This window comes from Drosophila simulans, chromosome 2R, assembly GCF_016746395.2.
Source record: "Drosophila simulans strain w501 chromosome 2R, Prin_Dsim_3.1, whole genome shotgun sequence".
NCBI lineage: Eukaryota > Metazoa > Arthropoda > Insecta > Diptera > Drosophilidae > Drosophila > Drosophila simulans.
The window spans coordinates 20,760,685-20,773,576 of NC_052521.2; positions in this window are offsets into that span (position 1 = coordinate 20,760,685).

Here is a 12,892-nt window from a genome sequence, read left to right on the forward strand (position 1 = left end):
GCGAGTATTGCTCGGGTTGTAAAAACAAATGATAACAGTTTGTTCTGTGAGTAGACTGTAAATAGATGGCTGAAATGAGCTTACTGTGTTTATGAATTCATAAACGAATTTTATGGGAGTATATGACTTCTGTTACTACCGTTACAAGGGGTGGCGTTTGCCCACAAGGTACTTTCAAAAGATACTGCATACTTTAGGGGGTTTCTTCTTATGGGTGCATACTTTTGGGCATTTTTCAGATTTTCTATTTTCTTTCAACTATGTTGCGAAATTGCTAATTTTAGATTCTCCTTAACAAATATTTAATATATATTGCTTGATTTTGTTTAAATGTTATTGAAAATTCATACAGCGAAGGTTCCAAAAACAAACGCAGCTCTTAATATTTATTTATGGCGCCACTGAAAGCTTTTCAAGCTTTCGCTTGCATTTCCTAAGCACTAGCTTTTTATACCCTTAAAGGGAGTATTATACAATTAGTAATAGCTTTGCAACGTGGTGGTGGAAAAATGTTCTACTTATAATTTACCAATTATTTGTAGTAAAATGTGCATCCTCCTTTGTTAAATGATGTGATATATGAACCCCAGTGGTGGAAGTAGCTACTGGGTGGGTCTGTTTATTGTTATACAAATAATACCTAAGTTTCTCAATATGAAATTCTTAGATTGGATATCTGTAACCAAGTGGTAAGCGATTAAAATGAAATGAGACATTTTTTATATAAATGAAAACGCAGTATATTTACATATATCTTAATTATTACGTTAGGCATATTTTTTGTAGAAACTGCACATATGTAGCATAGGGCTTTTTCATTAAATAAAATATTGGTAATATCCGCTCCGTTTCCTATTATTTTCAAGCAGCGCCGTGTGTACATTAACTTGACGTATTCGAGAGATCAAAAATACCCGACTCACTGCGATTAACAGGAATTAACATGTATCGCTAAAGTCGGCCAAATATTGACAATCGGCCGAGGCGAGTGAGTGACGGAGATCGGATGTATCCGGTCCAGCGATGAGAAGGAGGATTGGGTGGAGGAGGAGGCGGAGGTGCTGGAGGCCCTGGAACTGGTTAATGTGAGTACGTATACGTATAATCGATTTCACACTATTTTTTAATCACTACAAAACATTTATTGTTTGCCCGCAGCGAGAAAAGTCAAACAAAAAGCGGCGACGAGTGGGAATGGGTCGAATGGCTGAACAAATTGACTCGGCCACATAATTAGGCACTTGCCCATGTCCACAGCTTGTACGATATATCCATACACATTTGTATACACATATATATGCCTTCGATTCCGTGCAGTTGAAAGTATCTCACGCAGGGGGACAAAAGGTTTTTATTGTGCGTACCCGTTGACAGCCTCAATCGACGGGGTTTGGCCGAGACTTACCTTTGGGTCGCATCGTTTGTTATATTTGTTATTTATTTTGCGGTTATAATACTTATGCACTGGCCGGGACGGGAAAATATTGGCATCCATTCAGCGGGACAAAACATCACGGCGTTTTTACAGTTTCTCGAGCCGCGACCGGATGATAAATTAGCTTTGTACGTAAATTCAAAATGGAAAATCAGTATGTGAAAATATCCCTAGCTCGAGTTGAGTCGAGTCGAGTAATTGTGTAAATATCTTGTCGCTGCATGACAATACCAGACATCCCCATTCCGCCTTTCTTTGCCGCACAATGAATGCCACATTATTATTTTGTAGTTTGTCAACCAAGCCGAGTCGAACCCAACCCCGAAAAAGGCGTTTTTCGAGACGGGTGATGGGTGATGAGATGGGAGATGAGAGATGATAATTCAATGTCGCTCGGCCAGCGCACGGATGCAGATACAATATCTTTTTATACACATGATGACCGCGCAGGCCAAAGGAATTGTAATTACGTGTCCGTCGCCTTGTGCCGCATTTGTATCTTCATTTGTATCTGTATCTGCATTGCGAGTATCTGTATCTCTGTATCTCCAACAAAGGCATCAGCATAACAATGCACCCATTTCTGTAAGCTCCGGATCTGAACTTCTCCCCCTCCCCCCCGACGCGCTGTTTCGCTTAATAAGCGCCTAAATAGTGTCAATGATTAATTGCTTTTGTGATTAGATGGAAATTTAATAGATTTTTTATTGTGTGCCGGGCAAATTGAAATTCTATCAAGGTACGAACAAATGCTGGAGGCACGTCTGCTCGTTGTTGTCTCTGCAACAGCATCGTTATTACCCTCCTCACAGCTTCAGTTCAGTTATTTGTCAGGCGGGCAAAAGAGCCCCATCATTGTTACCAATTTCGAATTCAAATTGAAATTCACACGCGTCACGCTGCCCGAAAAAGTGCCAGAAACGCTTGATCTGCTCCCTGTTTTTGGCCCTCAACTTGTTAGCTTTCCGGGCAGAGAGCACATAGCACATGGCACAGACCACCGACCCAACCCCACGAATTCCTCTTATATTAAATGTAATGCCACCGCAAAAATCCCCAAAGCCGGCCGAGCGACCACAGGCAAACGGAAATAGATACGCAGAAGTCCTGCGACTAGCAATCTGCTCAAATCCCACACAAAGTCGCAAAGGAAACACACATTGAAAGGGGAAATTCAAGTGGAAATTACTCAATTACAAGGCGCGTCCCCTGCGCAGCAGTTCTCCGTCAGTTCTCGGTTATCCTGATTATGATAGTCCAAGAACCTTGGGGGAAACCCTGCAAGTCGCCGCCGATGTGCGATAATTACACTGCATAAAAGCGGGGGAGACAATGCAACGACAATTATGTAACCCGATAAGCGCTGGCCAGCGTGGAAAACTCAGACAAAACTTGTGAAATTAATAACCCACCTTCGCTCGAGACTCCGACTCCGACTGCGACTTCGAGTTTGACTTGGAATCCCCCCTTCTTTGGCCAAACATATTTATTACAAATAAAGAGACAAACACAAAAGCACAAAAGGCAAACAAATAAAGAGACCTGGCCCAAAACATTCGAGGACGGAAACAACAAAGCGTTTGGGGCATTTAATAGGCTTAACTAAAGTCTGAAGTGTTGACAAGTTGTTGTGGTTCGATTTACACACGAATTTGAGCAGAAAACTCGGCTCTGTGTGCTTAAGTTGGTAAGAGAGATACAATTATTGCATCTCCTTCAATTGCTTTGATCAGGGCCCAAACACGTAATTCATATTTAAGCCGGCTTGGAGTGTGCTCTAAAGGTTTTCAGATTGATTAGCACATGGGGCTTGAGTATCTCAAAGATACACAAACATCACTTGCCGAATCCATTTCAATCAATTGGATTAAGCGATAAGGGCTCACGTCGTCCACATTTACTTAAACTTCCCGCCAATGTTTTATTGGATATATAATAGAGAAATGGTGTAAATATATATTGTATCTGTATCTTTATCCTATTTATATCTAGTATCTTTTATCAGTCATGAAATGAACTTAGCCATCTAACGAATACATGATTCGAAAGCTTCCCATTGGCTCAGCCGCAGAGGAGTAATTGATTAGATACTTGAGAGTCGAGCAGCAAATGGCAGATTCAGAACGAGATGCAAATGTATCTTGTGGGTAGTATTTGTACATTAATATCGCCCCTCTCCTCGCACCCCACCACCACCCACAACGCACACGAAGTTCTCTGCTCGTTTCGTTTCGATTCCAACATTTCCTTTTCCAATTTCAATTCAAATTGTGTGCGCACGCTCTCGTCGTTCGCCAGTGTGTGTGTATCTCGTATCGGAGTGTGAGTGCCTCTATGGCCCACTCGCTCGCACTCAGTGCGCCAAGCGACATCGGCCGGCCTGCTCGCTCCTCGATTATTTTATCTGTCCGCAGGCAGCCAATCGGATGGCAGTTTCATCGACATCGCCAGGTGAGCTCTATTCGACATAAAAAGCGCTTATAACCACACCTCAATCGAACAGCGAGGGGCGCTCTAGAAGTAGATAGCACACAAAGTACGCAGGCTGGGCGCAACTCATGCACACCACACTCGTTTTATGGCCGCAACACCTGATGTGTGTTTCTCCACTGGCCAGTCGGCAGACCAGACCACATAAATTCGTTTTACGCTCTTTTAATTGAGTTAGCTAATTAAATGTTTCGCCGGACCAGCCCCACCCCATCCCCACCCCCCATCCGCACCACATTTCGATGTGGCCAAGAGCCGGGAAGGTCCTCCCCTCGGAGTCGCACTGTGGGAACCCGCACAGCTTTGGTGGGCATAAAAATGTGCGCCGTAATTGTCGGTTGCATTTAATTGTGATTGGGCACCACGGAAAACACGGGCTGTACTTTACGCCCGGAGAGCAGAATTTTCCAGGCGCAGTGTGACCAGGCTGGCAATTGAGTTCAATTAAGCGGACAATCTATGCTACAAATTGTTTTGGTCTTACTAAACTTACAACTAATTAATATGAAAGTATATCAATCACTTGTAGTGCTTATTCACATGTTATAACTTAAATTAATTTAAATTGTTACTAAGCGGTTCACTTTGCTGTTCAAAAAAGAGCATGCCTTAAAAACCTCATTATTCGGAATCACTGCAAATTGTTTATGGAATTGTGCAATCACATTTTCCCAGGCCCCAGTAATTGTTGTGCACACACCTCCGCCTACTCCAAAAACCAGCCCCATTTTCCCCCGTTTCCCCTCTGTAGTGCGGGATAATTTCACGCAGTGCTAATTAATTGCCCAACAATCGAAGCGTTTGGAATGCAGCCTAAAGCGGCTAAAGAGCGTGGGAACTGGCCGAAAAGTGAATGAAAGGCGGCTCGAATCGGGCAGAGGAAGTTGTCGCCTCGGTTTGGACAAGCCGAAAGAGTTTTCACACCTGTTTGCCGGCCAATTGATTTCAGCTCTTCGAATGAACTAGGAAACCAGGGGGCTGAGAACCCAGATTGATACTGAGATCGGGCTCCCAAAGCGGAGGCAGCAAATTCAATTAGTAATAAACAAGGCCTTGATATATGCACGGATACAAATGCCTTCCCGGGGGCCACAATCGATGGAATCTGCTGCCCGACTGCCGTCCACACGTGTGACTATAAAATTTATTAAAGCCCGGGGGCTGGACAGCAAATCACTTGCGTGGGCACTTGACTCACCCCGCATTCAGCAGCAGGAGTTTTCGCAGTTTTTCTGCGGCTGCAATTCACTTGGAGCCTAATAAAGCAATTCAGGGAAATCATTTGGGAGGCCATTTGAAGTGCGCCTATTAAATGCGGCAAGGAATCACAGCCACGCCACTACAAGCTGTAAACTTGTTGCAGATCAAAAACGGCTGCACCCTGGAACAGGGTAGCAGTACGATCGAGGTCGCAAAAATAGTGACCAAATGGAAATGGTTTGATTTATGTGAGATATTTAGATGAGAGGTTCTCGATTAGAAGTAGTTTAACTATATGGATTGATCAATTAAAAGAGTGCATAACTTTGTATATCTCTACTGAATATTTCACATTTTGATAGCCTTGGCTGTGTATAAATATAAAATAGGGAGCGGCGATGGCAAAGGGCGAGGCACCAACGCAGCGTAAAGAGATCAAAATGAACTCATTTGGCGAACCGGAGGAGCGGTGGCTTCGGGATGCGGCGGCCACCGACCTGGCTCTCCCAGTCGTCCCTGGAGCAGAGGGCTCTCCCTCCGCCGCGATCCTCGCCTCTCGCTCCTCGGACGAGTTGCCTGTGAGCCTGTGTAAATCATTGGGGGGCGTATAACGCAGCTCTTTGCTCTTCATTTGTTGTATTTTATGCGTACATGTTCGCGGAAAAGTCGTAAAATTATTAAAAATCGTTTAAGTATTTCGGCATCTTTCATCGCTGCCACAGCGGAAGCAAATGCCGAATCTTCCCCCGCCAGAAGAGCCCCTCCGCGGATTCTTCGTAGCGAGAGCCGCGACTCTGGGCCACAACAATGTTTTCCACAATTATTTCCACAGCTCCACCCAAAATCCCCCCGCCCTCGGCTTTCCCCCGCCGCCTCAAAGTCTGCCAAACTGTGCGGGTGTCTAGTGATCGATGTGGTGTGGAAATTCTGGATCGCAGGTCCAAGGGGACTTCTCTTTGGAGAGAGGGCAACCGATCCGCCCTCGGGCTGGTTAAATACATGTTATTAATGCTATAAATGTTATAAATCGATTTTCCCGCTGACCCACTCCGATCTGTTCTAGTTCTGCTTCCCACAGAGCTATCCACTTTCCTCTGCACTATCTAATGGATCTATAAATGTGTGTTAATTGATGATTAGATGGTCCCGGGGCTAAATATGGTAACAAGCCGCTCGAGTGTGGAACTATCTGACTAAATTGTTTATTATACTCTCGGGTTTGATGATGTTTTTTACCCATCTGACGGATTATAATTAATACTTGTTGATCAGTAGTTTATTTTTGGTTTACTCAAGGCCAGAAACTATTCTTCATATCTGGGAGGTTCCTGAAATATCGAGGCCATTGACATCATAGATATCTACAGATATCACCATATTTGGTATTATTATTTTACTGACAGATTTTCACAAGCCGAAAATGCGAGCTGTTGGCAACCCTGGTCCTATCAGATGGCGATTTCTAGTCGCAAATTACCATGAAGTGAACTCTGTACCCGGTTGCTCGGTCGGTTACTTGATGGGCGAGCAGTTTTGCGGTCTTTTCGCCGGCATTTCAACCTCAGACACACTCGCACACACACCCATGCACAGATGTGCGGTATGGTGTGTATGGGTGTATGGGTGTATGGTGTGTGGTGTATGCATAAACACGCTCGTACGTTTTAATATTTAGTGTTAATATGTTGACGGATTTCTGGTCATAAAAAATTTTGTGTGGAACGGTCCACGTCGTCATCCTTCTCCTCAGCCTCTCTCCCTCTCTTCCTCTCTCCTTCTCCCTCACTCGCTCGCTGTCTTGCTCGCTCGCACCGTCGCATTACAGCCACTTGGCTATAATTTTCTTTAATGATGAAAGTTGGGCTCGAGTCGAGCTACAAGGTACAGAGAGAATAATTATTGGAATAATCAGTTTCGAATAGCAATTGTAGCAATATAAGTGCAATACCAAAAATTAAGATCTAGATTGAATATTCAGTGAGCTTTTGCTTGAGCGCACTTTAGTACAAAAGTATGGTCACACTGCGCTGTTTGAAAAGTACAGTTGGACAAGGCTACCAAGTACGTTGCTTCGTTTTTAGAGCCCTAGAATATTTCGAATTGGCGCATAGTTTTCCAGGGTTTTTCCTTGTGTAGAGGCGAAGCCAAACTCGGACTGCAAGCCTTGGGAGTTCATTAACATAACAAACATTGTGGAGTTTTGGAGCCTGACTTGGGCCGAGCCTGAGTTAAAGTTAAAGTTAAAGCCGAAGCCAGCTGGGGCTGCGGCCGCAGTTGGGGAGGTGGAGCCTACGCATTATAACAATAGTACGAAACCTATTAACGACAGCAATTTTAACTGCAGCTCCGGCGAATGCGAACGCCAATGCGACTGCGAATGCGAATGGCGACGGCATCTGCGAATATGGCCATTACGGCGGCTGGGAGTTGGGAGTCCGATTCGCTGCGCATCGCTGCATTTCATATTTCGCAAACGGCACGCACATGAAATGACATAAATTATGTGGCAATCAATTATCGACCTGATGATCGCGGGCAAAAGCGTTTACGGCAGCACTTTCGGCTGGCATTTGGGGCGAGTCGGGGGCCTGGATCCCCATCTCCGTACCTATTTGCAATCGATCAGCCTCAGCCGCCAGAGCAATTGGCTGCTGTCCAACCCATCGCCATGGGTCGAGCAGCTCCAAGCTCTCACCGGCAGCCTCCCTTAACTCCCTTAGCTGGCATTGGCAAAAAGCAAAAAGCCGGGAAAACAGCACTCCGTTTTTGCCGGCTTTGTTTTTGCTACATTGTAACCTGGGCAGCATGTGTGCTGGTGCACTTTTGGGCATAAAACACGAAGAGGAGCGAGCTGCAAATACATCATCCATATTCATAGCCCAGTGTGATTTTCCATTTGACAAAAAGCACAGCGAGCGGAATCGACCAATGCTGGAATAGTGGGTCGAGTCACAGGGAAAAAACTCGTCATTAAGTATACACTAAAAGTTCTTCAAATCAATATTAACTCTGGAAAAGTGTAGGAATCGAGTAAGGAATCAAAACAATGGTTCCATACATTCGATCATGTATATTTTATTTACCCTTAAAAATTTAATATTTGAGCATCAGTAACTTTGCTTTTACTCCATTTGGTTTGGAATGCTGTTAAGATTGAGATGTCTTCGCAAAACATAAGAGCCCATATTACATCCCATTGGAATCCCATAAAGTGGTCTACTCTTTCCGCCAATTCCTTTCTAACTTTCCCAGTTAACTGATGACTGACTGACATTTCCTGATTTAGATCCTTTTCAGCTGGGATTTTGCTCGGCACTCAGGTGAGCTCGGTTCCACGGTGCACATAATTTAGTGCATGCGTTTTTTAGCCAACCAACCGTCTGGCTCTCGCCATCCCGCTCTGGCAGTAGCCCCGTCCCGCTTGCTCCTTGGCCGCCGAATGGTTGGTATCAAGGGGCTCAGTTCGATGGTTGGATGTAAAAAGTTATTCGCAGTTCGTTGCTGTCTATTATTTATTGCCGTTGAAACGACGACGTTTATTATAATTCGCATTTCGAAGTCTTTTGATTTTCGGCCTTTTTGTTGCCATATTTTGCCGCTGTTGTTGTTGTAGTTGCTGTTGTTGTTGCTATTGTTGTTGTTGTGCTGGGGCCGAAGTTGGACTAAGGCGGCCATTTTAGCCTGCAACTTTTTAATATGCGGTTGTAAATTTAATACGCCCTGTTGTCCATAAACACATAAACACATATCAATAAGTGCAAGGGGCCAGGCGACTGAAACTCAAACTCAAACTCGAAGTCGAAGTCGGGCCGAAGCATTCGTATTTGCACTCCGCCATTGCAGTTTTTGCAATTAATTGCTTTGTACATTAATTAAGCGTCTGACTTACTGGCGAGCCGTGTCACTTGGCGACACCAAAGGTCAAAGGCCGCTAATAAGCGTTAGACAAGTTAATTTGAATATAACACTGGCAGATGTGTTTAGGCCCAGTCACGATGCAACGAGCCAGATAAAATGGCGAAATGTATTTCAAGTGGTTGGTGGGGGCATTAAGGCTAATCGCCGCTCATTATGCCAGTCAGTCCGGCTAGACAAAATTAAGAAATCCGTTTGCAATTGTACAATTACCAATTAGCTGCTAATGAGTTACTTATGTTTTGGGGTGCAATTGTATAACAATCAATGAATTGCGCTCGATAAAAGGTGTCATTACATGAGCTCTAATCCATAATTAACTTATAAACTTAAAGTAACATCGCATAAATCAAGCTAAGATTAGCTTGGCCACATTGTTGTAAAAAAGAAAAAGTCTCTGATAAACACACATCCGCAGAAACATAGAATCATTTTGATAAATAGAAATTAGCCTCGGCCGGAAAAATCCGCTGGCGTCCAATGCGATTGTTGTTGCCCCATTCGGAAAATTCGGAAAATGCGGAACATTATGCGATATGTAGCGATTTATAAAAGTCAACGAAATTAAATGTGGACCTGGCAACGGACAGCAGCAACTGTTGGATTGTTTGATGTTACGCTATATGGGGATTTGATTTCAGCGGGCGGCCCACGGGGCGTATGCTCCATTCGGCTGGAGAAGATGGGCGGTTGGGCGGACTTCCTGCTGGCCTGTGGAGCGGATTAACGAACGAGTGGATATCCACAATTGCAAATATCCAAAGCCTTTTAGTTTTGTGTGGGCGCCGCAAGTGTCAGCCGGCCATCAGATGAATTAATCAACGTGTGTCGCTGGCGCTGTCGTCAATCTTGTGCGTTTTTCCTTCGGTTTCAGCCGATCTGAATGGATCTCCGCCTGGCTAATTTATTTATTTATTTCGGCTGAGTTCCGTGCTGTTTGTTTGCCCAACGAACGGACGTCAACAGCTGGACTTGTTCGCCGCACTCCGCTCGCATTCGATTCGATTTAAAATCCGATCCCCATCCCCGTGCCCATCCGCATCCCATTCCATCGCCGATCGAAATAGTTTCAGTTGCTCACATGACAATGCGCGCGGTGCGGGTGTGCGTCACTCGAATCGATAGCACAACGTGTCGTATGCGCGATGTTTGCCCGCGAATCGCAATCCAAATACGTGGCCACTGCACAGAAGCCCCGCAAGTGAGCGGGGCATTATTATTGTTATTATATTTATATTGTCATTTGTCTTCTCTAGTCCGATAAAAGCACGAAAGCAGCAGCGACAATTCAATGTCATTATTGATGTCATGTGAGCATTGGGGGTCTGTCTTCACGCTTCTATAATGGCCAATGTCTTGTGCGGTCGCCGTGCATAATGAAATTATTTCATATTTTACCAGAAATATATATCTTATATATATATCCAGAATTTCGCGCAAAAGGAACAAAACAGGGGAGAGAGAGCGAGAAAATTAAAAGCCAGTTCAATCCCCATAATCCAATTTGGTTTATTGTGTGCCGGTCCAAATGAACCGCAGAACATGTGTGAGTGTGTATGGGAATATATTCGGAATAATTTATTGCATTTCAGCCCAGATCCGCTTCAATCAAATCTTTTATGTCAGAGATTAACGATTAAAGTCATTAGCAGTTAAGATCGAGATCAGTCAAACAGTTGATGTGTCCAGGCGCAGATCCGAGTGCATGCTCCTATAGGCCATCGTGTGTCCATGTGGCAGACAAAAGGCAATACGGCTCATTCTTTTATCGCTTTTGGCATTTTTAATGCCATGTCTGAGGTTGCGGGCCTGAGGTGAATCTCGATGTTGGATGCCGATTCTGGATGCTGGATTCTGGATGCCGATTCTGGATTGTGAGATCTGGAGGCAGCGTCATCGCCTTCAGTTGGGTTTATTGTTTCCCCACTCGCGGGGCAGGACGAATATTAAAGGGCAGAGTTATAAAACATTAGCGCATATTAATCATTTTTCTCCATCGCTCGCGCACAGAATTCCATTTATTCATTCGTTCCCATTTCCCGCCGCAGATCTTGATGAGTTGCAGTCGCCGCGGAGCGAAATTCAATTAAAGTTTTGATGTAACCATTCCGGGAATAAGTCGGGCACATACCACATACCCATATACCACATAGTAGTGTGTAGTTGGGTGTTTGCCGGTTCCTGTTAGGCAGCGAGAACTGTCAAAATATTGACAGCGGCATCCGTTATGCTTTCTGCCCAAATTGATATTCTATTTTCGAGCACTCCCGCTCCCAGGCTCCTCCGAATCCGACTCCCGATCCGACTTCGACTTCATTAAAAATCGTGCCCCCAAATGGGGAAAGAGATCATCTAAATAAATATGACGGCTATGCGACCGAGCCGAGTTGAGTTGAGTTAATGATGCCGGTGATGGCGATGGTGATGGTGATGCTGCCACAGCCATAATGGAGACACTCTGCCCCTCTTGACAAGCTCCCGACAGTTAGCTGCAGTTTATGAATGAATCCGAGGTCTCGTTTTCGCTCACTGCGATCGCTTCTAACTGTCTGCTTGTGGATTTCCACTCGCAGTTTTGGCCAAGCCATTAGCGGAGCCCGACCTGGTCCAAAGGTCCCAGCCAAATGGCCCGGCCAAAGAGTGTGCGATCCCATCGGATCCATAATACAACAACTAAGTATCATCAATTATCACCGCCGCCGTCGTCGTTCGCATTCATTCATATTCGGTCGGATCTGGTCGATCTGGTCAATCAATTTGGCTTTAACCCCGGACTCTAGCTCTGTTTCTAGCCCTGGCTCTGGGGTCTCGGGTCTGGGGTCTGCAGCCCAAGGGCTAGGAAGGCGATGGCGAACAGGTAGAGATTGTTGGTTCAACAGCTGGAAATCGCTTTCTCACACATCGATCCGCTGGCGGACTGACAAATTGCATTCCGCGGATTAATGATCGCCTAAATGGCGTTTAATTAATCGATCTGCTGACCCCTCTCGCCCGCCGAACTGTGTTGAAACTGTAAATTGCCGCTTAATTATATGTAATTATATTCGCATTTTTTATGTAGAAGGGGCGGGCAGGCAGCTCAAACTGGATGATCTACATTCGCAGGGGAATTAATTTATGCACTCAATTAATTAGCCATTAATAGTCCGCGTCCAAATGGTTGCTAAGCATACGTTTTTAAGACTAGGAATGGATTGGTATATCATATCATATACTAGAATCGACTTACATATCTTGAGTTCGATTGCGCAGGTGACCAAGTCAATAGTGCCACATAGTTATCCATTCCGGCCATTGATCCAGCCGCAACACTTAGTCAGCGTATCGAGTTGCCCGGGTTTTCTGTGGAGTTCACACAGCGAGCAGATAAAAAGGAGCGGAGGAGGAGGGGTACGGCGAAGGGGACATACATATATTAATGTCAAATGTGTAATTCCCAAATCACTTAATACTCATCAACTAATGAGGCCTAAAAGCTTCGGGCGGCGACGGATGTGTTGGACAATAACAACTTCAACTAATATCCATATATGTATCTGCCGGCTTTGTGTGGTTGTTGCTGCTTTTGGGCTGCGCGCGGCGGTTTCTCTATCTCATTTATTTATTTTGAAATTGTTGCCAGTACGTATTTCGAATTTTGTGTTCGGGTTCCCATTTCTCTGCCCGCCCTCCGCCAGCTAACGTCTTTTTTTCGGCTAAAACACAAAATGCAGGAAATGGACGTGTTGACAAATAAACGATGTTCCCCTGTCCAATATTTGCCAATATGTGTATCCATGAATTAAACACGAATTTCACTTACAGGTGAGTACGTTGTTAGGAAATCAAATGGGGCTCAGCTTGCGGCGAAAA